The sequence below is a fragment of the Dermacentor silvarum genome, chromosome 6 (assembly GCF_013339745.2).
Source record: "Dermacentor silvarum isolate Dsil-2018 chromosome 6, BIME_Dsil_1.4, whole genome shotgun sequence".
NCBI lineage: Eukaryota > Metazoa > Arthropoda > Arachnida > Ixodida > Ixodidae > Dermacentor > Dermacentor silvarum.
Genome location: NC_051159.1, coordinates 76,968,543 through 76,995,733, shown reverse-complemented (window position 1 = coordinate 76,995,733; position 27,191 = coordinate 76,968,543). Strand labels below are relative to the sequence as shown.

Genomic DNA, 27,191 nt, shown 5'->3' with positions numbered 1-27,191 from the left:
CTCTATGATAACTTGTCATGCTGCTACTACTGGCCACATCATTTTTTTACGACTGTTACGTTAAGAGGTTTAGTAGTATAGCTGTTTTGTTTTCTCATTTTAGTAATGTGTGAGGTTTATTAACTCTTACTAAACATTTCCCTGGCGCGCGCTCTGCGTGCGGTGATTTCTTTTTTCTTCGAAATAAAAGGGTCGATAACCCAGGCACCCATACGTCTACGTTTCTTCATATATTTAGAGGATCATCGTTTTCTACTATAGTGCCTGTGTTCAAATTACTTTGTCTTTTTTTATTTCTACGTATTCATCCTTTCTCTGATTTGATTGACCTGCAATCTGCGTTCCATCCGCTTCACGAAATTCAGCCATTGGGCATCTCTTCGAACACCTGTGGAAGGTTCAGAGTCGTGGCACGTGACGCGCCAATTGGCACGGTCATTGCGTTTGTTGAAGGCACAAACATATAAAGAATGGGTAAGCGTGCTGTTTGATGCTGTTCGGTGTTCCCATATGGACGGCGCTGTGGCGATGGAGTTCTGCCGCTAAGAGCGAGATCGCTCGCTGGCTCCATTCACGACCCCGGCGGCCGCATTTCGATGGTGGCGAAAGGCAGAAACTCTTTATGTGTGGAATAAATAAACACAGGCGGTGTCTGTAACAGCTGCAGAATTATTTTGGGACGATAAACTCCGTGAGTCAATTGATTAAATTATAGTTGTTATTGGGGCTTCGCAGCTGCCTAATTTGGCGGCGCTGGCTTGAAACGACAGATCTCTCTCGCCGCTGCGACAATGACGTTGTGTAAGATATCAGTGAATAACCAAGACAGATATTGCGAAAACGTTGTTGAGATGAGAGTTTCAAACACAGTGGATGGAGAGAGAAAAGCGAAATAACGGAGAAAGGCATGAATGTTAACCAGGACAAAAAACTCGGGTTTGTTACCTGACATTTGGAGGCGCACGTGCAACACGATCACAGCCATTCGCTGCGCACGATAACACTTAACTCTACTCAGTGCTACAGCGGCTTGTGCACGCTTGTTGTCCTCAAGGATTTTAACAGTGCATTCGTAGTCTGCTGTGACGGGCTTGGGAGGTAGGTGTTATAAATTCATTTGTTGTGTCAAAAGGTCTGCCATCAATCAGTCAACGCAAAGTTAGATATTATGTCCTAGCGTCCGACTAAACATCGGGCGGCACCTTCGTGAAGGAAGTCAACCTTACCTTACAGAATTGCCGCAAGAAAGTGCGTCGAACGGCCGATACTTATCGCCGGAGGCTTGAACGTCGACCACATGGCTAGTGAACACGTGTGGTCCTCACACTTCGCCAGCGTGGAAGTCGGTAGTATGCATTATGACGTCAATGAGTCTACTGCTTGTAACCACATGACGAGCGCACCACGGCGCAATATGGCGCTAGGAAAAACACGGAGAATCACGGGCCATTCGGGACGTAATGTTCTGAATTACCCGAAAATAAGATAAAACAAGCGTTCCTTTAATTGTGTGCTGTTCTTTAAACTATCCCTGCCCCGTAGACAGGAATATTAATGATTTCAGCTTTGGCTTGATGCCACTTCTTGCTTTGATTAAAGGGCCCTGTCAAACTGGAGGTGCGTTCATATGTAGAATTCATGCTGACAGAGCACTCTCTCCTGCAAGCAACAAGGTGAAGGGCATTAAATTCCCTTCGTGCACATGCTATGTGCACGAAGTGTGTGCGTGTGCACGCTACGTATGGAGTTATTCATTTGTGCTAACGAATGTGAGAATGCTGGAAACTGTTTTTATTGTTGTGTTATTGTAAACGCGTCTCTAAACACTACACACAACGAGGAGGGGGCTATTAATAATCTCCTGGAGAGGACATCATGCTCACTTGCTTGAAGTTAAGTGAGAAAAAAAGAGAAAACAAGATGAAAAAAAAAAAAAAAACACAGACACACCACACGCCGAATGCGAGCGCTATAGACAGAGTCTAGTCTCGTGGGAAGCTATTGTCCGCAGGTTTTCCTTGAGTGATTGTTAAGAGGGGGGAATTCAATCGTGCACAAAGTTGGTGTTGAAGAACAGGCGATAAGGGAATGCCAATTGTTAAATATTGGCGATGGGAAGAATTTCGCGTGTTGGCGTCTAGTGTAATCAATTAAGTGTAAAACAAAGGTAACATAGTATGCAACATCTCAGAGCAAGCACTCTTGCCGAAGCAAGCACATTCCTGGCACGATCGAACGGTGAACCTGATAATTTTTTTTATCTGTAAGCATGAATTGATGAGAAGCAGAAACGATACGACAGTTATGAACTCACCGTAATAGACGCTCCTGAAAGCAGTTGACGCTTCGTCGAACTTATCATTCCCATTTGCCTTCCCGGAGCTGACTGAAATAATACCCGGGACATGGTAGACAGCTTCGAAAAGAAACAGAAATAACGGCTACCTGGGAGTGATGCACACCTGCTACAGTTTTAAACGGACGTGCTCGAGAGTGTTTGAACTTTCGCTTTTCTCTCTCGTGTTGGTCGGAGGGTCAGGTAATAGCGCATCTTCTACTACGCCCGAATACGCTGCACATTCCTCACTACCCGCAACAGGTGTGGTAGAAATCCATTCCTCTTCCCGAGCGAGCTCGTATAAGTTCACTCTTTCACCCCCGCCTTTATATTTCCGTGACGTCGGCGGCGTGAGCAGCCAATCGCGAGTACCACAGGCCCGGACTGGCCCCGCGGTGTCCTCAGCGCTGTTTCCTTTTTCCTCTTCCCTTCTCTGTTTCCGCTCGCGCAGCCTGTCGCTATTCATTTCCTCTGTTAATCCTGTGGCAGGTTGACACTGATAACTCTCGCTCGCTCGAGGTACGGGCACAGATGTCGGTGCTCAACGTGGATTTCAGTCGGTAAGAGGCGGCGTATCTGCTCGGCGCTTTGTTCACGGGAGGACTTTGACAGACGCCAAGAAGGTAATTCGGTGAAGGTGAGGAAGTTATGCGTGGGGCACAAGCCCAGCCTCAACATTAGTAATTAGTATACCGGGTGTTGCAGCGAACACTTTCAAAAAATTTTAAAGGTCGCTTGGGGCAGATAACACAATTCTAGTTCATGAGCTGGTCTACTCAAAGAGGCAGACATCACTTGTACAAGAAATTGAAACGCATAATTGACTAATTAACAAAATTTACTAATTAAGCTTTAACTGATTACCTTATGGTCCATATTGCAATTTACAAATTCTAGCCTTGGAGTTTGCAAGACGGATACACTTGGAACGAATTCTCAGGCTGACACCAGTTTCGAGATATTAATTCCCGAACTTTGCGGAGAAATACATTAACGTTCCAGTTACTTTCTTAACAAGACGTCGTTTTATGCATTGAAGCACACAAGTAACTGGAACGCCAATGCATTTCTCCGCAAAGTTCGGGAATTATTATCTCAAAACTGGTGTCACCCTGAGAATTCGTTCTAAATGTATCTGCCTTGCGAACTCCATGGCTACAATTTGTGAATTGCAATATGGGCCGTAAGGTAATCAGTTAAAGCGTAATTAGTGAATTTTTGTTCATTAGTCGATTATGCATTTCAATTTCTTGTGCAACTAATGTTCGGTTATTCGACTAGACCAGCTCATGAATTAGAATTGTGCTATCTGCCACATGCAACCTTTAAAAAGTTTTGAAAGTGTTCACTGAACCACCCTGTATATTTGGCAGTGATGTCACCAGTCTCAGCAGCTGCGACAAGTAAAACTGGTTTGAGAATTATCCTTTTGGCCGAATCAGTATGGAGAGGTCATAATCGTTTATTTGCCACATCGCCAGACACACTCCTAAATGTTTTACACTATGTCTAGGCTTGAAGCTAGCTGCGTTTGAAGATTTATAATTGTACCATACAATCTCCCATATTGGGACTTTTCTTTTGTAGTACAAGAGTTGTTTTGACATTTCGATGTTCAGTGTGTAGCTGCTTTTTTTCTTTGTTTTTTTGCAGAGGTTTGCAGATGTCACAGCGACAAATGAAAGTGACAGAAACAGCTGATGACGGTGCCGGTTGGCATCACACAAAGCAGGAGAGAAGTTTCGACTATATGATGCCCGATCATGTACTCATTTATGCCAGCAGTGTGCGGCTTGAGAAAAAAAAGCATTGCGGTTACCAGTGATCACCGTCAGTACCAATTTATGGTCGCGTAGAACAGCACGTATGGAACAGCTTGTAATAATATTGCGGTCAATAGCTTGAAATACATTTTCGGAGACCATTTATACGAAAGAATGGCGTAGCAGCGGCAGACAGGAAGGGAAACAGCTATATGGAAGCAAAATCTTTATTTACTACTAGAAAGACACACGCAAAAAAAGAAATTAAAACGTGGACGACCGACAAGTGATGTCTCTTATCAAATACCAACGAGGACAATAATCAGAGCTGAAAATCTTTACGGTCAGCAAGAGTGCAAGTGGAACTTTGTGAGGAGGGAAGGGAGTAGTCTCCCGCACTCTTAACTATATCGCGCGAGCGCCGACCGCACGCCATGTCAGCGCCTTACGATGAAGATAATCTGAGAGACCGGCAATAGTACGTGCGGCCACGCAAAACACTCTTCAGTGCGACCGTCGTTTGCTACTCTGTTCCCTTCAGGACCAATCATTCTCGTGCGTGCATGCCTCATTCGTGCGGATTACATTTTCTTTCTTTTCAGAATTCCTGGTACAACCGCAATGCTACAGTAATACGAAAAGAAAAGAGAACGCACATTGGAAGAACGCACATGTTTTTGTTCACATCGCTATTGTTTCCTTTAATTTTTAAAAAAGTTGAACTAAGAGTAAACGAAAGAGATGTAGTCATCCTGTAATGGTGGTGGACACTCCTTTTCGCATAGCAGAAACAACAATATAAAAGATACATATGTGTAGCAAGAAAATGAAAAGAAACAACGTCATAGGGCCCAGAAACCACAGCACACAGTCCTGTACGCACACGAACACATGGACATAAAAGGCGAAGTCAAGTCGCACCACACTGAGTTCGTAAACACTCACTAAGACACACGCGCGGCCGCGATGCAGTCGAAATGCGGCCGCCGCGGCCGAGATTTGATCCCGTGACCTCGTGCTTAGCAGCGCGACATGATAGCCGCTAAGCCACCGCGGCGGGTGAGAAATGCGCATTGATAAAGCAATGCACGCTCAGAGATATGACAGTTAAAAGTGAGCTTCAGCACAGAATACAAAAGAGTATAACACGTAATATACAATCGCTCATAAATACAAATAATGGAAGCAAGTTGTAGTTACAGTGTGTTACTATTCAGTGTGGCAAGTAGTACTCGTTAAGGATGCCTATGTCCTTGCACCAGGTTACACGAACTGCATGTGAACCTTTCGCTCCAACTCCGACCTCCACCCGGGCTTCACCGACGTGAGGCATCGCTTCTATACCGGCTGTGGTTGGGAGTGGCTTTTACGAAGGCATACACTGCTTTAATTGAAATGACCGACAGTGCTTTGTGTGACGTCGGTGGTGGCGAAGTGAACATCGAACATTTATTGTGTCACTGCCATTGATTTCAGTCGGAAAGACAAACATTATCTATAGTATTGCGACGACTGGACGGTTGGCCGTTGTCCGTGCAGGTGCTCCTTGAAGACCGTTCCCATCGCTCGTCGGTCCACAAAGCTGTGAAGGCACTTATGTCTTTCTTGAGGGCGACTGGCCTAGGTGAACGCCTTTGACTTGCTTCTGCCCTCCAGGTGCGTGCGCCAGCTCACCGTGTCCTTCCTCCTTCCTCCCCCTCCACTCTCTATCTCATCTTTCTATTGCCTCTTTCCCGTTCCCCAGAGTAGGGTAGCCAACCAGACGCATTTCTGGTTAACATCCCTGCCAACTCTTTCTCTCCTCCTCCTTGTCGTCTGTCTTCGAAAAAATGTTTGAGTGCGTTCAATGCTTTTCGCCTCGTTATTGTCGATGGCCAAGGGCCTAGCAATTTTCCGAGTGAGAAAGATCCGTGAGGATCAAGGGAGTGTAGCCCTCTTTTTTTTATTGCCATAGCAATTATATGGACACCCCAAGAGCATTTCTGCTGCCGTTGTCGCCGTGAGGTTTCGTATAAAGTCCAAGGGCGATAAAATCGTCGCCGCGAGCCGTATTCTATACGTGCGAGGGTGAGCCGGCGATCGCGGCTCTATCTCGCGCACGCAAGAGAACGAAGCGGGAAGGAAGCGCGCTGTCTTCCCGTCGCGCGCAACGCTGCGGCGGGGGCAGAGTCCTTCCTCCCTGCGCTGTGTTTTCGCGACTTAGTTCGGGTTGATGCGAGCGGCGCGTCGAAGATCAATTCGCTTGCTGCTGCTGCCGCGCTTACTCACTATACAGTGTTTTGACAGCGAGTTTCCGCGGTCATCGAGTGAGATGCGTTCATGTTTGCTCGTGCGCACGTGACACCATGCTTGTTAATTTAGTTAGTACGTCTATGTTTACAAGTTTATATGGCCGATAAAACTACTATCCTTATTTAGTATAGCTGTACACTAGTTTTCTATCGCAAGCGATGCTTCGCCTTTGGGGCGAAACTGCGACTTTTATAATTGACCTGTTCAGACGGTATGGTAGGGCGTGGGTCCTCTTAAAGAGAACAACACACCTGCACTGAACACCGCCTTGTGCTCGTGCGCGTGCTACTGCCGGTCTCGTAGTTTATCACCGTTGTAAGGCACTGACATAGCGTGCGGTCGAAGCTCGCCGGATTATAGTTACGATTGCGGCAGGCTGCACACCGAGGCCGCGAACGTGGCTCCGTGAGCACGCGCATGGAGTAGACATATACGTGATAGTAGTTTTCAAATTGTAGGCATCTTTTACCTTGGGAGACATTTGACTCGCCGGGGTGTCAGTATGGCAGATCAGACTAACTGATTCGTAGGTTCAACATCCTGGATTAACAACTGAAACTATGAAAGATGCCATATAGTGTAGGGCATATATTTTTTCAGTATATTGCCTAGAGGGCAATCTGGCGCTGCTGCGCCGTGGTATGCTTGGGGATGCCGGTATATTGTGACTTCGGATTGGCATCGTTCTCGGAGAGCCGAGGAAGCATTGAAGACGCTCCTGGCGAGCACCGTTCCGTCTGTCACAATGATTCATTTCCTGCTGAAACAGCACGTAAAAAGCTATTTTAGCTTTTTTATTACAGAAAAACACGTTCTGTTTAACTTTGAGAACTTATTATTGTATGTACAATTATATGAAACGTAAAAAAAAAAAAAATCAGATGGCCGCTAAAGTTGGAGGGCAGACGAGAAGATTCTCGCTCGCTTTGGAACAACTTGTCGTCTGTTCTTGATTTTCTTGGTTTGATTCTGGATCATAGGTGAGTAAAATTTATTGAGAGATGTAATATGGGTGAATGAAAGCCTTGTATGTCGATTGTATTTTAGGAACGCATTATTTTTGTAGCCGTATCCACGTTTTAGACTAGGCCTCGTACAACAGCATCCAACGCAAGCCTCGCAGACACATGACCCGTCATTCCCATGACGGCAGGACGCCCTTTAAGAAACTCGCATAGACGGTGGCGCCAGATTACCCTCTAGGTGTTATACTGAGAAACTCTATGGCATAGGGTGCCGAAATACCTTTGCCCACATGAATTTTAACAGCGGAGCTGTTTAAGCCGAGCGTTAGTCCATAACGTGCGAACAGAAACTGCGGGCCGATCCTGGCGGTAGTGCAGAAAGGGCCCAAGCCCAATGGTACATACCCTGTGAACTAGTGAAGTTGAGCCTGAAGTCTAGCTACGCATGGTTGGGACTACTTAAGCTTCGTCATCGATAGCCAAACAATAGCTAATCGATCAATAATCAATAAATTCCGGAAAATGCTGTGGTTGACTTGGTAGTCCTTATTGATAGCCAATCAATAGCGAATCGATAATTGATCAGTAATCAATAAATTCCGGAAAAGGCTGGGGATGACTTGCTAGTGCTTAGCGCAGCCCAAATACATGGCCAATACCTTGCGATAGCGAATCGATAGCCAATAAATAGCTAATCGATAATCGACAAATAATCAATAAATTCCGGGAAATGCTCGGGGTGACTTGGCAGTGCTTAGCCTGGCCCAAAAGCGCCAGGACTAGCTATAGGTGCCCATCAGCTCCGCTGTCTCTTTAGCATTGCGTCTTCAGTGCAAGCTACGCTAGTTTTTTAAATGTGAAGCATTCCTTGGTGAACTTTTGCTACTTTGAAAGTAGATAGATAGATCTATCTATCTATCTATCTATCTATCTATCTATCTATCTATCTATCTATCTATCTATCTATCCTATCTATCTATCTATCTATCTATCTATCTATCTATCTATCTATCTATCTATCTATCTATCTATCTATCTATCTATCTATCTATCTATCTATCTATCTATCTATCTATCTATCTATCTATCTATCTATCTATCTATCTATCTATCTATCTATCTATCTATCTATCTATCTATCTATCTATCTATCTATCTATCTATCTATCTATCTATCTATCTATCTATCTATCTATCTATCTATCTATCTATCTATCTATCTATCTATCTATCTATCTATCTATCTATCTATCTATCTATCTATCTATCTATCTATCTATCTATCTATCTATCTATCTATCTATCTATCTATCTATCTATCTATCTATCTATCTATCTATCTAGCCGGCAACGTCTTTGTGCTCTCATGGTCATTTCGTTAACTTGGTAGGTACCAAAATTGGCATACTATGACAAGAGTATATGACGAACATAAGTGATAGGTCATGACATGAATGTCACGACATGCGCGTTATGTAGGTCACGAAACAGCCGCCTACGTCTTGGTGCTCTCATGGTCGTTACGTTAACTTGGTAGGTAGGAAAATTGCTATACTATGACAGAAGTGTATGGCGAACATAAGGGATAGGTCACGACATGCGTGTCGTGTAGGTCATGACAATGACCCAGGGAAAAAGATTGCCATTCAAAAACCACTGGAATGGGTTCGGACGTGTGCACTAAATGAAGGAAACACTAAAGGATGATGGTAGAAATCATAGTCATGAGAATGACTAAGGCTTCGCCTTAAGGTCTCTTAGGTGTAGGTAAAGGGACTTCTGAGGACTCTTGATATGAATGTGAGGACATGCGTGTCATATAGGTCATAAAAGAGCCGCCTACGTCTTGTTACTCTCATGGTCGTTTCATTAACTCTGTAGGCTCCCCGCACACTGCTTCGCATAACATCGATTCCCACAGGGTGTGGTTTCTGCCGGCTTTTTTTCTTATCGAGATAAAAATAAACGATTGAGCTGTTGTCTCCCTTTGCTGGCGACGGCTACCTTTTCTCGCTTGGTTAATAAAGTTAGGGGCAGCTTCACACTAAGTGGTGCGAAGACTGGACAAACAGCGAAGCTGGTGGCCCTTCCCTAGCCTTAACTTTGCTTTCCTTTGCTTAATTTGGTTTGGCTTGGCTGGTTTTGGCTTAACTTTGCTTACCTTGGTTTGGCTTGGCTGGTTCTTAGCTTCGTCTTTGCTTTCCTTTGTTTAACTTGGTTTGGCTTGGCTGGTTCTTAGTGAAACTTAGCGGACCCCGACTATTGGGACGATACTCGGGGTCGGCGCGCAGTCTTCTTAAGGCCACTTTGTAGTCCGACGTAGCGTTGACGCGCGAGCGCGCTCGGCACGGGGACGCCACGCCAGTGAAAGCGCAGCACTCTATAGCCTGGCGCGAGGCTTGACCGACGTATCCGGCGTTCGTCGGCGTGCCTCGGCTGCCGCCGGCGTCGAGATGCAACGTACTGCATTTCGCGCCGTATTCGTCAATTGGAATGGACCACATCCGTCTCTCGTTGAGCAATATGGGCTGATGGATACAGTTGACGGCACGTGCAGAGAGTTCGCAGTTTCGTATCATCCTGAAACTCCTAGTTTCGTATAAAATCCACATGCGGCTTGGCGGCGCAGCGCGGCACACACATTGGACTATAGAGGGGCTGGTTTTCGTGCCTTCCATAATCATGGCAGTCCACTACCCCATCTTGCTCGACGAAACGCAGATGCGGTCCATTCGGAGTGACGATCGAGGCCGGCGTGAAATGCAGCATATGTCGCATCTCGACGCCGGCTGCAGCCGGGGGCACGCCCATAAACGCCGGATACGGCAGCCGTGCCTCGCGCTATGGTGAGGGTAACCTGGGAGAGGATGGTAGCTTCGCCGAGTGATGACGTCATGTGCATCGCATAGCAACGCCTCGCACCAGCTGTGCCAGGCGTTGCTGCAAAAAACTGCGCCTGGCGCTGACGCCACTGCGCGTTGCCTAGCAACGCTTCGCATCGCACCAGCTGGGTAGAGGCGTTGCTAGGCAATGCGCAGTGGCGTCACCGCCAGGCGCAGTTTTTTGTTCGTACTACGTGGCCTAACCGAGAGCTTAAACAGCTCCGCTGTTAAAAGGAATAACAAAAATTCAGAGCCCTTCCACTACTGTGAAGATGGAAGTCAGCGAAGCTGTGACTACAGTGTGTATGCCGTATAGTGAATATTGCCCCTGCGATGAGAATGGGCGTATCGTCGTTGGGCATCACCCAACCGCACATGTCTATCATGAACGTTCCGGTTGAGAAACTCGCGTTGAAACCTGGCCGTCACACCGGGGAAGTTGGCGCTAGTGTTGCCGAGGCATGCACCAGCGTTGTCGGGTTCGTGGAGGGCAAGACGACGCTGTCGTTTGGCATCAACATCGCGCTCCCGCAACTTGGAGTCGGCGGCACTTCACTGACGTTTGGCCTTAATATCGCGCTCCCTCAACTCGGGGTCCGCGGCTCTTCGCCAACGTTTCTTCGGAATCAATCACGCTAGAATCGGCACGTCGACGATGAACCCTTTCCCGAGGGCGTTGATGGCGGCGTTGCTCAAACGCGTTAGGACACGTCGTCAGTTGCACAAGAATGGCTCATACCTCCTTAAACAATGAATCATACTCCCGTAAACGCGGCCTCCCCATTACGATGACAGAAGAGCAGTGAAATTCTACGCTGGACTGATTAGCGGAAACGCAGCCTGTTGTGGAGCAGATGCTGACGATGAACGCGGGAGAGTGGCACGAGCGCATGCTCGGCACGCGCTCGTGCTCGGGACGGCATCCAACGGCACGAGCGCAAACCGAGGGGCACCAACAAGCCAGCTGCGGAAGAAGACGACGACGCTCGATTCAGTGCTGATGATGATAGTTTTTTTCTACATGCGGACGCGATCCTGGGGAGCTAGCTCTTAACAGCTCCGCTGTAAAAAAAACAAACATTCCTGCTTTAAATAATGTCTAAATTAAATGGAAGAACGTGTAGCGACACTAACAGTAAAAATCTATCTCGAAAAGTTCTCGTTGAAACGGGGTCCGCGGATGCCAAGGGTGCACCATTCTCAGAAGTGCAAAATGAGGCACAATTGCACACGATGTGGTGTAGAGTCAATATTCATCACAAATGCCAGCGTTTTCAAAGCGTTGAAGTGATTTCATTGCTGTGGGCGCAAGTACTTTCCTTAGCTTTATCCTAGACCTGGCTACACGAATGATCCTGCATTTCGTCCAAGTCGAAATTCCGCCGCACTGAACAAAAATCGAACCCGCGACCTCTTGCATTTGCAGCAGACCGCGGCAATAGCACGTGACTCTCCGAGCTCTACTTTTTCTCGGCAGTACCGAAGTGGAGGACTAAATGGCCGATTTGCATCGTGCTGCGACGACGGTGAAGATTTGATAAAAGGCGCTGGTGTGTAGAAATTGTCGTACACTTACCAGCCGTCGTACCATTAGGTCTACAATCTATTGCAGGCCAATGAAAATATTGTGCCCGGGTCAGAGCGCTCGTTACAATGTACGCGTTGATACCCTTTTCTCATGTGGCAGTTATAATTTTCTGCAGCTGCTTAAGTTATCACCTTGCACAAATATGCAGGTGGTCACCGTGATATCCGCTGCCTAAATTTAATTGTAATGAGTTTGCTTGTCTTATCTTTTCGTGACATTTTGACAAGCCTTTCGTATGGCGTGTGGAGCTATATGTAGTAGTCTTATCACACGACGACACGGTTTAGCGCTCGTGTTCTCCTTGTCCTTGCTTCGGTCACGTTTTTTTTTGCACTAGGTTAACCTTTTTAAGACATAGTTTACTTTGGGCTCTACATAATATAGCCAACAGGGGCGTAGCCAGACATTTTTTTCGGGGGGGGGGGGGGGATTTCACCGGCCCGACCGGGGGGGGGGGGGGCAAGCTTCTGCTTTCCTCTACGTCACGTGATCGATACTAAATATCGGTAGTTTAAGCAGACTCTATACATGTATATCAAAGACAGGGGATCGCCCCCCCCCCCCCCCCCCCCCTCGCGTGTGCGTGTGCTTTGAAGAAATTAAGTAAAAAGTGCAGTAAGCTCAGTAAATACAGTAAGTACGACAGGTACAGTGGGCGTTTGGAGCAACGGTCTCTCATCGCGCCACTGAATGGACCAGTCTTCGAAAACGCATCATTGAGACGACCCGTGCGATCGGAGAAGACATCATTAATTGGTAATTTCCGTTAAGCGTAGATGGCGTCGTCCTCGTCGGGGCGAAGTGCGTTTCACAAGTCAAGGACTGCTATACGCGTGAAAATGCACGTGTGACCAGGCCATACCTACTCCCATAGCAATAGCTTGTTCGCTTCGTCTTTGCGCTAGAAAACTTAAATACGCGCTAAAACGCGTAAGGCTTTTTTTTTTTCGAAGCTTTCGTCGCCCTGCTCCCTCATACGAGAGGGTTGCATTTCCTGCGGCAAGTGCATGGGCCGCTGTGTCTTCCGCTGCGTGCGAGCGTGCAGGCGTTATTTGCCTTTACGTTAACAGATTCAGAATTGTACAGAATATTTAACCGCACAGCATAGATATGGAATGTGTACGCATTTTAAGTAGTGCGTGCAACTCATTTCTGCTTCACTTACGCCGGTGCAAACAGGAAGCGGCCTTGTACCTCACAGAATCTCGACTGATTGGTGTACCAGTGATGCAGGAATGAACTCCGGTCTTGTTCAGTGCATAGTGCACATAATCAATTTCTCAGGACGCGTGAACTCCGACGAGAACTTTCAGTGCCTGCAACAAGAGTTTGCTTACGCTGTATTGCGCACAGCAGTAATTCATGCTTGTCGGCTGTCTGTTTCGTGCATTCTGTTGCGAGTCGGTGGAACTTCACTGCTGTCATCAACCTCTTCGTGTGTACATTGCGGGTTTGGGATTCCACAACAAAACAGCAACTACCAGCCTTCCGTAGGGGCGCAATCGCAAACAAGAGACGTTTCTCAAGGTCCTGCGCGAGCACGGCCTAACCGGCACCTGAAGGGAAGCGGCGGAACTCTATACCAGAGATTTCGACCACCTTGGGTCTTTAACGTGCACCTAAATCTAAGTAAACGGGCCTCAAGCGTTTTCACCATCATCTAAAAGAAGGCTGCCGCCAAAAACTTCACAGAGTGCCAAAGCCTTGACAAACACCGTGACAGTTTTTTTCCATATGCAGACATGATTCGTTGTAAATTACCAACCCAAACGGAGGAGGAGGAGGTGAAGGAAGAGAAGGCAGGGATGTTAACCAGAAATGCGACCCAAACGGAAGCGCCCAGGAATGAAATTGTGATAGTAGCACATGTTTCATGAATTAGGTCAGCGCGAAGCGACGAGAACAAAGGGTGGGTAAGTGGGGGGGAGGTTCAATCCCCCCCCCCACTTACTAATATAGTAGTAGTAATAATAATAATAATAATAATAATAATAATAATAATAATAATAATAATAATAATAATAATAATAATAATAATAATAATAATAATAATAATAATAATAATAATAATAATAATAATAATAATAATTTATTATTATTATTATTATTATTATTATTATTATTATTATTATTATTATTATTATTATTATTATTATTATTTCCCATGAAAAGAATTACATGGTGGGGTTCTGGATAAAAAGTTGCACGCTGGCAACTTGACCAGCCCAAAAGCCCATCAAAGGCAACAGAGGGCGTCGGGCGCTCACATGTGAGTAAACAGATGGGAAGGTGTCAATTTACAAAAACAGGAAGAAAAATAGGGAAAAAAACATAACATAGCACTATATTCAGTGCAGCATAAACTAAAGCAAATAAAGGGGGGGAAAGTCATAGAGTATTGCATATGAACAAACTCATTAAACAACAAGGATTAGTTTGACTGAAAGTAGTTGTGCAGGCTGCATAAGGACAGAAGGTCTATTTCTCGTAAGGCGAGGTTATTGAGTAAAGTCGGAAGTGTATGTCGAAGCATTTGTTGACCATAATTCGTTCTTGAGTGCGGAATGTTCCATTGCTCAGGTGTCCTAGTGTCATAGGCTGCGACATGTTCGTGTAGGCGAGCTATGTTCAATCATTATGCATTCTGTCTACAATGTCTTTTTCACGCTCGAAAGACATTTTGGCACGAACATTGCGAACTCGGGCTGGATTCATGGCACCTGGGGTGGATTTCGGGGCACCTGGGGTCACGTAACGCAAGGAGCCCCATCCGAGCACAAACTTTCAAGGGCTTTTCGATAGGGGGCGGGCGCGTTGCGGCATGTCGCAGCGGCCGCGGAATCTATTAAGTGCATGGATTGCAATTCCGAAACTGTATGGGTGTAACGTTCTCATAAACTTTTGACGCGAAAGGTGCACTGACGGTGCACTGAGGTGCACCAAAGGCGTGCTTTAAAAGATTTTCAATTCTGGAACTTTATGGGGTTAATGCTGTTATAAACTTGGACCAACATGCGTGCACTGGAGCTCTCGTGCCCAAGCCGTTCCAGAAATGAAAGCACGCGCTCGCAATCTCCCACACACACGAAAATACTAAATATCACCGTGACTGTCAGCTGGCAGCTGATAATTTTCTCCAAACATTTTCAGGACGCGTGCCCAATGTGATCGATCGGCTGGACCAGGTCAGGCAAAGTAAAATTTGAGAAAACAGGAGAAAGGAAATGGCCTATTATTGAGGAAATTCTTTTTGTGGGCTACAAGGTCTGGCTCTCGTTGGCCACAGGGACAGTGGTCCTATGGATTTAAGCATAGGCCCCGCTGAAAATACAGGTATTTTCAGAGCGCTTCTTCGCATGCGAGCTGATTGTGGAGATACATATCTGAAGAACCATTTGGAAAGTTGCCCCAGTAATGCCTCGTATTTAAGCCCAGATGCACAAAACCAAATTATAGAAATTTGGGGCGAAATTATCAAAGAAAGCCTAGTTGCAAAAGCAGGCTGCTTCTCCATACGTCCTGACGAAACGACGGACATCACTGGAATCGAACAGCCTACTGTTTGTGCAAGGTACCTAAACAAGGATGCCAACGACATCGAAGGAGTGTGTTTAGGTTTTAGCACCGGAATAGATGCCCTCTCCCTTTGCGATTGCAGGTTCTATGTAAATGTGTACAAACTGTTCCCGATTCTAGTCACCCTTCCAGTGACCACTGCCAGCGCAGAGAGAATATTTTTTAACAAGAGTTTACTAAAAAACTACTTGCGCTCTACAATGTCTGTGGAACGCATGGTTAGACTGGTGCTTCTATACACCCACAGAGACGTCGGCATCAACGTGTCCGAAGTCATTGACCGCTTCGCTCAACTTCCCCGCCGAGAGAAGTTTGTCCTTTAGATAGCGAAGCAGGAACATTCAATGCAAATAAGAAGCTCTGTTCCTTCACGTCCATAATCTCGTAATTATGAAAACGTAGGACTGTTCGTTAGCTTTTAAAACCGCAGAAATTTTAGCCGTTTATTCTAGCAGTTAGCATCATGATCAAAATTATCATGCGAATACGAAAATTACGAGGACATCAATAACCAATGTTGACCGACCTTGCTCATTGAAAGCCCGGCCCACGCGGCGTTTGCCAAAAACACACTCGGATATTGGGTAGTAACTTGCCGCATCATCTGTGGCTTTCGTTTGTCCTTTTCTTTCCTTTTTAGCTACCTGCTTTTACTTCTTTTTTGAAACGAAGCAAAACCATCCTTTTATTTTGGGTGCAGAATAATTGTTTCCGCTGTGCAGGCAGTTAAATTACACATTTTCGTACTGATTTCTGCATTATTCCTCTATTATTCTACCTGTATGGTGCTGTCGCGACCGCTGCATGGCCCCAGTACATATCACGATTTCTGCGATCATAGTTTTGTTCTTGCCTAGATCATCTGTCTTTCTGTGCTCCAAGTTTACTATCTCTGACTCCGCAACGTGTTTATTTGTCTTGTTTGACGCATAATATACAGTGACGTTTGCTTAAATACGTAAATTTATTGGAGACTTAGACGTATATTTAAATATCTTGTTGCGAGGTGTTGTGTATACAAGCAGTGAACTTTGTTTCCAGCGACTATTTTTTCTCTTTTAGCGAGTTGTATCTTCGCATTTGTATATTCCATTCTATCTTCGCATTTCTAATGTATATTTTGCAGAGCTCCTACTTTTATGTGACTTCCACAGATACGAAGATGAGAGGATTGCCCTTCGGACGGCTATGGGGCACTTAGACGACAGGCCTTTTACGGAGGAAAAGATCTTGGGCGCGTGGCCTCGTGCGTCTGCTGTGTGCAGGGCTACAAAGACGCTGCTGTGTTTTTTGAAGTGCGCAAGCCTGTATGACCGCTTGTGACGAAACTCAGCGATGAATGCTTAACTGTAAATGTGCAACGTGTGAACTTCTCTCTTGCTTCTCTTTCAATCCCTTCTCCCCCTTCCCCCGTGCAGGGTAGCCTACCGGGCTCAGCATGGTTAACCTCCCTGCCTTTCCCTTATGACTTCTCTCTCTCTCTCTCTCTCCTACTTTTTATTTCTGCTCACTGTTGCGAGCATAATCTCGGCGTAATTACAATATACGACCGGTAACAGCTGCTCCTGCGCAATCTATTGCAACGAGGAACAGCGTCATTGAGGTTTTTTGCTGGCCGTTGCATCTGTTCAAAAATGTAAACAAGGTTCTTGAATGACGAAGATTCATCAAAATATTTGTCCTCAACTTATTCGTTTCATGACCTTTACGTTCTTCATATCAGCTGTATACACTGCTTTGCTGGTTTCGAACTGATATAGTTCTAATGTCCGTGTGATATTTTCTTTTCTTATTAAATAGACAAAAAAAAAACGCGGCCGCATTGATATCAGTTATTTCTGCCAGAATTTTGAGGGCATCCGTATATATCCTTTTATGAAAAAATACATATTTTACTTGACAGTGCATAGCGTTCAATAATTCGTTTGCAGCATCTAATATACAATGGCATTGGCAATGCAGTTATTATTCATGTATTTGATCCCTCGACAACTTCTATAAGGAGGAGGCCGCGCTTTAACCTGAGCCCCCCCCCCCCCCCCTAACAAAATTTCTGGCTACGCCACTGCCCCCCCCCCTCCCCCCCCCCTTCTGGCTACGCCCCTGATAGCCAATACCCGCCGTGGTGGCGTAGCGGCTTCGGCGTTGCGCTGCTAAGCCGGAGGGCGCGGGATCAATTGCCGGCCACGTTGGCCACATTTTGATGGGGGCGAAATGCAAGAACGCCCGTGTGATGCGCATTGGTTACATGTACCTCAGGTGGTCGAAATTACTCCGGGGTCCCTCGCTATGTCGTGGTTTCGGCACGTGAAACCGCAGAATTTAATTTTGATATAGAACGGATGCCGCCATTTCGCGTTGAGTCAGGAAGACTGCAACAAGCTCGCTAGAGAATTTCATTTCAACTGGTGATTGACGCTTTAATAGAGCAAGGACGGCTCAGATGCAATATACGAATATTTCATTCGCAACCCTAGCGACTATTTGCCAATTTTCTGACAGATAGACAGATAAACTTTAATTCAAATATAGTTTTGTCTTGCCCCAATGGGGCATCGCTAATGGTCGGGGCCCCTAGTCCAGGGCTCCGCTGGCTCTTGCCATCTTCTCTGCTCTCTGGATCAGCTTGAGCTGGTCAGTGCGCAGTGGTTCGCAACAGACACTCTATCGTGTCATGTGCACGAATGCGTGTAGTATAAAGGGTGAAGATAGCAGTGCTATCCTTTCGTAGTGCCTTCGAGGTAGCTGAATGTTTAATCATTTTTTTCCAGACACAAACACACTCACAACAAATGAAAAAGGAGAGGACACCATGAATGGACGTTTTAATTTGTTGCCGTTACTGTGGTGTTGTAGCACGAGAAGCTTTCTACTGTGGACATTGGGAACAAAGATTCCGTGCGGAGCAAGAAGCTATTGAAAATGTAATATCATCTCGTATTAAGGATATAATAATTGTTTTTAGAGGTTTTAATACTCGTGGCATAAATTGGAACACTCTAAGATCTCATTACAATCATTAGGTTTATAGCAAGTGTAGGCTGGCCTTGAACTTCTTGACCTTTAATTCCCTTTAGCACCATAGCTTGATCGCCGATCGCTGAGGTAAACCGTTAGACCTCTGCCTGTCAAATGCGCCAGTTTTATATGATTTGCGCTGGAACATTTCTATTCTGTGTCGTGATCGCTGTCATCCATCACTAAGGATACCTTCCTCGGCGTCGGAAATCCCTTCGTTTGGTTTCAAGCGTGGCGACTATACCTTGATCTACACGATTCCTTTTCCACCATCGAATGGTCTCTGGTTACTGGCATGGCTGATGTTGACGAGCAAGTAAGTTGAACGGCATGCGAAGACACATTCCCAACTACAGGCCTAAATGCTCCAGACATCACTACTGAATCTCATCCCGACTTGAACTGCCTGAAAGCACGAAGATCGTGCGCACTATAAAGCTAAATGTCATGTGCCTAATGAGTCTATTATGGAACAACCCCGCATTTTTCGGGATCTCTGCCAACCCCTATGTAAGTGGGATCGTGATTCCTATATTGATGCAATCGAGGGTTCGACGGAACACCGTCTTGTTAAGTAAAATCACTGTTAGGTATGAAGCATGTCACTGACCATAGTCGAAACAAAGTAACGTTTTGAGATCCTCACAGATCTCAGTGAGACCAAGCGATGCGTATGGATTTTGAAACTTCATTTTGTTTTGAACATGGTCAGTGGCCTACTTGATTCCTAACAATGATTTGTATATTGCGTATCTGGAGAGGAGCGCCTTTTACCGACTGATGGACTTTTCGAAGTATATATACGCAAGCGCTCCAGCAAATATGGTATGCCTTCTTCTGCTGGACTCTAGCGCTGCTGATGTACAAACAACTGTCGACTGTTTTACTGCCCATTTCTCTTCCTTGTACAAAACTTCAGGCTTCACCGCTGGTACCTGTCAGCAGCACATTTTGGTTCTCACGTATGCCGTATTTTCCGGACGTTAAGTCGCACCTTTGTATAAGTCGTTCCCCCCAGCTTTCGCGAGTTTTGTACAAACATTTGATATATAAGTCGCATCGGCGTATAAGACGCGCCTATTTTTACTTGGTCGATATGATGAAATGCGCTTAAGAATGCTTGTACACTCATCTCAAAATGCCGCACTTACCCCTTTCAGGGCACTAAATTTTCTTAAACAACAGTTTTACGAGCCGCTATGTCTAGCAGAGCAAAACTCCAACCAACGCTTCTCTTAGGTACAGAAAACCAACATTTACTGCTCTTCACTCGGAAGCCATCGAAGGCCTCATCCTCCAACGCAGTCAAAAAGTTCGGCTATGCCGGCAGCACTGCTGGAGCAGCGCCTCCGAATAACATTTGCGAGACGTTGTAGGTACGTCACTGGCACTTGTGTTGCGTGGCACGCTCCAAAAAAAAAAAAAAAAAAAAAAAAAAAAAGACGCTGATATCGTTCGGGCCAGCGTACATGATTTTCTGCATACATAAGTCACACCGTTGCAGGAAACATAATTCTAGTCCTTGAGCTGGATAATTCGGAGAGGCGCACATTACTTGCACGAGAAACCAAAACACATATCCAAATAATTAACAGAAAATTGCTAATTAACTTCCTAATGAATAACTTTACGGCACATATTGCAATTTGCAAATTGTGGCCGTGGAGCTTGCAAGACGTATCCACTTGGAATAAATTTCCAGAATGAGACCAGTTTGGAGATATGCGCCATGAAGCTCGCCGTAAAAATGTACTGTTGTTCCACTTACTTCTTATAGCAAAGCAGTCTATGGCTAAGATGGTGTGGATTTTTTCGTGTCCGCCGACAGAAAAATATCATCATCAGTGGCTCATACCCCCGCAAGCAAGCAAAAAAAAAAATGCAATGGATCATAGATATGTAAGGCAGATGCTATAAGCACTCAGCAAAGTGGAGCGAACAGTGCATACATTCTTTGGAATCACGCATACAACATCGGAACAGCATAAGTTTCAATAAAGAACAAACTCAATACTTGAACGCGAACCACATAATTGATTATAAGGCGCTCGTGATAGCAATGTGAAGCACGTAGCGCTCCACGCATATGTTTCCCGATAAAAATTACAGTTGCGCAAGCTGCCGCGGCGACGCCAGCTTGCGACGTTGATTGTGACGTCCCTAGCCTTTCGTATATAAAATAATCAGCCTAGCAACTGCTTTCATTGTTGTTGCATCACCGATATGGGTGGGGTGCTGTCAAAATTACCATTACTCTTATTCCCACCATTACTCTAAAATAGCACTACTACCATTCCTCTAAAGCCATAAAGCATTTAGTGCTTTATGGCTTAGTGCTTAGTGCTTTAGCCCCCCTCAGCAGTTATTAGCCCCGAGAACGACCTACAGGGGCGCTGCGAGCGCTGCTCGCGTGACGTCAGGGCACAGACTCGCGCCTGTCGTCTGCTGCCTTTCGGGCGCTGTCCGGGCACCTTCTGCAGTGTTTCCGTTTGTTCGCTGTCATTCTTTGTGCTTGTATACTTATGACTGTCATCTCAAATACATTTTACAACGTCTTCATTCGCGCAAACGTATTCAAAGAACTCATTTCCTAGACGACAATTGATTTCTCAAGGGCAACGCTGCATTGCCAGCCGAAGGAGCTCAGACAAGCCCATTGCGTGTTTTTCATGCGCGGATGTAGACTTTGCAAATTGAGGGACTAATAAAAAAGCATAAATAGCACGTGACTAATAAAAGCATAAACGCATAAACATAGCACATAAGAATCCAGTTAGGATACCATACCTACATATGAATGCTACATTTACCTTGATTTTAACCCATTAAAACGTGTTTGCTTATGACGAGTAGCTCATGGTATAATATATCATTTTTCATTTCTTCAGAGAAACGCCCGGCAGTAACACGAGGACCTGACACTGCAGTTTAGATTCAACAGGCACCACTTGTTCTTTTAACAGCTTCTCAAAATTAGGCCGTCCTTCACCGGTAAATATCAAGTGGTGGTAATTTGAAGTAAAGCTAATTGAGGCTTACAGCTATTTTCAGAATACGCAAAGGAATTTACCAATATTTATTCACTGCTTCGTGCTACACGTTCAACTCACATGTGAAATTTACTGCTGCTTGTTTCTTGAGAAACAGACATCCCGAATCTGTCTGGCGAAATGGCACAGGCTGCTCGGCCCAAATTTTTTAGTGAGATATGCCTTTTGGACCGTATGGCTGCAGCTAGAAAGAAGCCAAAGCCTCATTCATTAGCAGTATTCATGAGGCTTATTGAAGATATCATTATTGCCCTGTGGAGGTCAAAAATCAAGTTAATTCATTTGAGGCTTGTGGTGTTCAGTTCAGTTCAGTTTATTGTCCTTAAAGAACCCAGGAGGGGGTATTACACAAGGGGTGGGTTTAACATAAGTTCCACAGTTTGTACACATCATTAGTTATATGCAAAGTGATCAATCACACGCTGTTGGAACAAAGACGGGCAAGTGATCTTAACAATGTCAGCAGGAAGGCCGTTCCAGTATTTAGCTGTTCGAGGAATGAACGAGGCGGAAAAATGAGTGGTTCGGGCACGCGGGCGTGCGACTTGCTGCGGATCACTGGTGCGTGCCGTAGCAACGATGTATGGCGCATGATGAAGGACACTGAAAAAGAACTTGTGATAGACTAGCGATGCGTGGGCGATTAGATAGTAGTGTTAATCCGGATTGTGTTTCAAGTGCAGAAATACTGACATCATATGAATACTGTGAGTGAATGAACCTAGCAGCGCGGTTCTGAACAGGTTCAAGTGAGTTGATAAGATATGTTTGGTGCGGGCTCCAGATGGGAGATGCATATTCCAGTTTTGCTCGAACAAGGGATTTGTAGGCAAGCAGTTTTACGTTTTGAGGGGCCTGACGGAGAGTACGCTTTAAAAAACCTAGTGTTTTATTAGCAGATGATATGATGTTAGAAATAAGTTTACGCCAGGACAGATCATTGCATACGGTGACACCTAGGTAGTTATAGGACTCTACTAGTTCGAGAGGCATGCTTTCGATTTGGTAAGGAAATACCAGGGGATTACTGCTACGAGTCGAAGACATAACTTTACATTTTTTACATTAAGTGACATTGACCAATCGTCACACCTTGTTAGTATATTGGAGAGGTCTTTCTGCGGGGCTGTTTGATTGAAGGTGTTACGTACAGTGCGATAAATGACACAATTCGGATATTACAGGACAGATGCGAAGGTAAGTCATTAATATATATTAGAAATAATAGAGGGCCAAGAACCGATCCTTCAGGGACGCCCGATGTTACTGGCACAGGGTTAGATAGGTGATTATTTATAATGACAGATTGGGAGCAGTTACTAAGAAATTCAATAATCCAATTCAAAACATCGGGATACTAATTAAGTCTTGTAAGTTTCAATATTAGACGTTGATGAGAGACTTTATCGAAAGCCTTAGAGAAATCCAGGAAAATTATGTCAGTATGTATGTTACTGTCAAGGTTAGTGTGAACATCGTGCAGGAAGATGTGTTTCGCAGGAGAAACCTTTGCGGAATCCGTGCTGGGCGGGATGGAAAAAGTGATTCAAGTCAAGAAAATTCATGATAACAGAGTAGATGACATGCTCCATGATTTGGAAAGGGACGCTTGTTTGGGAGATGGTTAAGAGGCGAGTTTCTGTTACCTGATTTGTGGACTGGAACGACCTTCCCGATTTTCCAGTCATCTGGAATGTAACCTGAAGAAAGAGACTGGGCAAATATCAAAGACAAATAGGCTTCATAAATAAGCGTAGTGTGTTTTTTAAAATTTTTGAATTAATCTCGTCCATGCCGGAAGATGATGAACATTTGATTTTACCGATGACCGCACAAATACCGTCTACATTGAAGGCAATGGCTGGCATTGGCGAGTTTATACTAAGCGATGACGAAATGGGAGGCGCATTAGATTCGTTAGTGAACACAGAAGCAAAGGCGGTATTAAACACGTCGCCGCAAACGGAATCATTAATAATTTCGTTCGATTCGTTAGTTATCTTAATAGTGCGCGTTTCGCTATTGTTTATGACTCTTCAAAATTGCCTCGGATAATTTATTAATAGGTTTGGTAGATCATTGTGATAAAAGGAGCGTTTAGCGTGACGCAGTGCGTCAACCTAGCTCTGTTCGGCTTCATAATATTTATCCCCATGCGCATGGGCGTCCACTCTGTTTTTTAGTGAACCGATGGGTTTCACTGTCCTGAACCTTTTTTCCCGTCCTTGGTTGTGTCTTAACACTAGAGAATAAGAAGAACCAACTACCCCAGCAACAAGTATTGATATCTTTTCTATAATTTTGATTGCACTCCGTTGTAGTTGAAAACGCTTAATGAACATTTGATTGATTGATTATTCCGAAGGGACAAGAAGGTAATTATAGCTGCAGCCGACCTTGGTGATATAATACTTTAAATGAAAGATAAGAAAAAGAGAGACAGGAGGATTTCGCCATTCGCTGGAACTTGTGATTATGTTATTGCGTGGTCGCTAAAAGCATGCAACTTTGAAGAAATTAGCAGTGACGCGCCTATTCACAAATAATGTGCCCTGCTCTCTCGATGGTCAGGACAGCTGTCTAGACCATCGGCACAGAGCAACATCTGTTAACGTCACCTTATCTAGTTCTGCCTACGCGAAAGCCTTTCTTGGATCCCCGAGAAACTCGAGACTCGCTATCAAAGAGCGCTTTTTATCTTATTCGGCACTGTGTTCGCAGCTGTCTTGGCTAGCAGCTCGCTTAGGCCTGACTCTTTCGGAGGCCCTCCCTGGAGTAAAGACCCGGTCTGGTCCCGAGGGCCCTCCAGTAACCGAGTTGAGTAGAAACACTGTCAGTGCGTATTTTTCTCACCCTGTGGCCGCATTTCGTGGAGACTGTTTTCATATTGTATATTTGTTGCTGGTCTCTCGTGATTGGCTTGCACGAAGCCACGCCCCGCTCCCGCGTGGATGGGCCACTCGGTGGGTCGGGCGATGATAGATAAAAAAAAAAGAAAAAAAAGGTGAAAAATGACTATTGCAAAATTATCTCCCTGACTTACATATTTATGTTTTTACAGCATCGAGTGCGAGGTAACATTCCATGTGTACCACGTAACTGGTGCCAAAAAAAAACTAAAAAAAAATCAAACAGGTAAGTGCCATGTAGCTAGATAGAACCAAGGCAATGTTGTTTGCCATCGCTTGGGGCAAGTCAGACAATTATTTTGCATTTCGCCTAATTACATAATTAATTATCAATAATCAATGAGGTTCATGAATATTGTATTCAGAGCAACAGTGTCAATGAGAAAATTGTAGACCATCCTGAAAAATTACCTATCCAGCTTTCTGTTGGTGGATATGTGATACATAAATGTTTTTCTAAGCCTGAAGGACGAAAAAACTGTGCGACTAAACGCAGCAGCGTTTATGCGCTGTCTTAGTAGGGACAGGCGAAATTGTCGTAGTAGTCAGACGCGTCTTCATTATGTTCCGTATCTCTGAGAAAGATGTAAATTCGAACTCTCGACGTCTCCGTAATCCCACGCGAAGCTATAGCCAGCCAGCCATCCAGCCAGCTATATATATATATATATATATATATATATGGGTAGATAGATAGATGGATAGATAGATAGATGGTGTAAATAGAAGTGTTAGATGGTGTAAGTAGATGGTGTAGATAGAAGGTTAGATGGATAGGTGGACAGTATTGTAACGGGGCAGTGACAGCTGTTACCTTCACATAAACCGGAACGTAAGATTGAACGGATCTATTTTATCTCACCTGTCTACAAATATTCCTGTTTAATGTTTGTTAGCTCGACCTTTTCTCCCATTAACCTTTATTTCGCTGCTTTTAAATTCTAAAGCTCCCTGGATCTTCGTGCTTACCTCATTCATATGGGTCTGGGGTGTATTATATCGTATTTAAATAAGCTCAATAACTTCCCTTACTTGCATGGAGGTTACAGGCCAATACGCCACTTTTACGCCAGTTAATTGTACGAAAACTGTACGATACATATATAAAAAAGAGATCAGCATATCATGAGGAAGCATACCCGATCCTAAGATAAAGCGAATACTCAACTTTGGATGCAACAAATAAAAAGAAATAGCCTCGAAAAAGCACGATATCGTTGGTTTCTCTCGGTGTGAGTTCATACTGCCTGCTCATCCCGGCTCACGAGGCATGAAGCACAGAGCTGGACGATTAACATTCACGGTGACAGCTACGTGTGAGCACGGCGGCAGTGCTCCATTTAGGAACCCCACTAACCTTCTTTTCGTTTTCCTCTTTTGCGTGCGTCTATGCTAGTGTCTCTGGGCTCGTAGCAACCAACTGTGCTTCCGACCAAGCGTACTTCGATTCTGGGCCGGATCGAGTGTGCTCAAGGTATACAACGACACTCACGCAGTGGACGCTTATCGGGCGTCGATGAAGTGGAAATGAAGGTGAAGGGTTTAGGCTGGGGTGTAAAACTAGTGCTACGTTGAGAGGATAGGAAAAGCAAAACTACGATGATGTTTAACCAACTTAGACTACGAGAGCCAAAGGCGTGCCTCATAATCAGAACTGGTTTTGGCACGTAAAAAAAAAATAAAAAAATACGAGAGCCAAAGAAAAGTTCTTGCTTCAAGTCCTTTGCGGAGGAAGCTCTTCGCAAAGAAAAGAGAAGGCAGAAGAGAAGTAAACTTGCTACGTCTCTCCCATTTTCCATCAAGAACGATGAGCAGGCGGAATATCCTAGCGTTGATCTCATTTGATATCATGTTGAAGTTGTTGATCGCGTACTGAAAGAGGTTAGAATCGGAAGATAGGCTACCAGAGGGACGATTGCCAAAAAAACCATGACTCACAAACCTACGCAACAAAAGAAACGCAAAAATAGAAAAAAAAGACTACATATTGCTACATATAAAAGAACAAAGAGTAGCCGAAAGATGTGTTCTAATGATGCAACTGTTGGAAGCAAGTTTCAAAACGGTCCGTGCTTTAGGTGATCGCTTTTGCAAGCGTATTGCACGCTTCACCTAGTAATTAATACCTCAGCGCAATTTAGTAACTCGACTTTACCTGTGGCATTGAGCATCCAGAAATTTGGTTCTGGCCGAAAATGCGAAAATGCGTCTGACCTGAATGTATGGGTCAGTTGATCGGAAGAAAACAGAAGGCACTGGTCAGCCCCCACGGACATCCGCACCGTACACGTTTCGTGGCAGCGGAGTTTTGCCACACCGTAGGCGGCAGGTAAAGCTCCTCAGCTTCTTCAAGGAGCCGCTCGCCTTTATCAGTTGCCGACGCGTGCATACAAGGCGACCGCGCGTCTTGAAGACGAGTACCGAGAGGATGCTAGGCGGCAGGTCAACCAGGAGCCGATGGAGCGCTGCTGATAACTATCCTTTTTTTTTTCCCTTATCTGGCATTGACATTTCGGGACGACCTGATTGTAGCAGTCAATGTTTTGCTTCGCCTATACTAATCTATCGAGATACTATGTGTTTACGTCTTAGCCTTGTGGCGTGTGCCAAATTGACGGTTACTTCAACTATATTTTTTGGGGGGAAGTATAACTTCGATGGATACCAAGAGAAGGGAAGCGCAGTCGAGGTCGGCAGAAAACCAGATGGGATGATGAAGTTAGGAAATTTGCAGGCGCAAGTTGGAATACGCTAGCGCAAGACAGGGGTAATTGGAGATCGCAGGGAGAGGCCTTCGTCCTGCAGTGGAC

General features: G+C 45.0%; 1 protein-coding gene across 2 annotated transcripts in view; it reads right to left on the bottom strand.

The window, feature by feature from the left end:
• Positions 1 to 26,764, bottom strand: part of LOC119455616 (proton-associated sugar transporter A) — a 76,264-nt gene extending 49,500 nt beyond the window's left edge. Inside the window, exon 1 of one of the 2 annotated variants that reach the window (XM_037717031.2) lies at positions 26,596 to 26,764. The gene's annotated coding sequence lies outside the window, so the exon portion shown is untranslated. Of the gene's footprint in view, positions 1 to 2,314; positions 2,595 to 26,595 lie in introns of those variants that run through there. The other variant, XM_049668911.1, reaches the window with a different exon arrangement.
• Between the last annotated feature and the right edge of the window lie 427 nt (positions 26,765 to 27,191).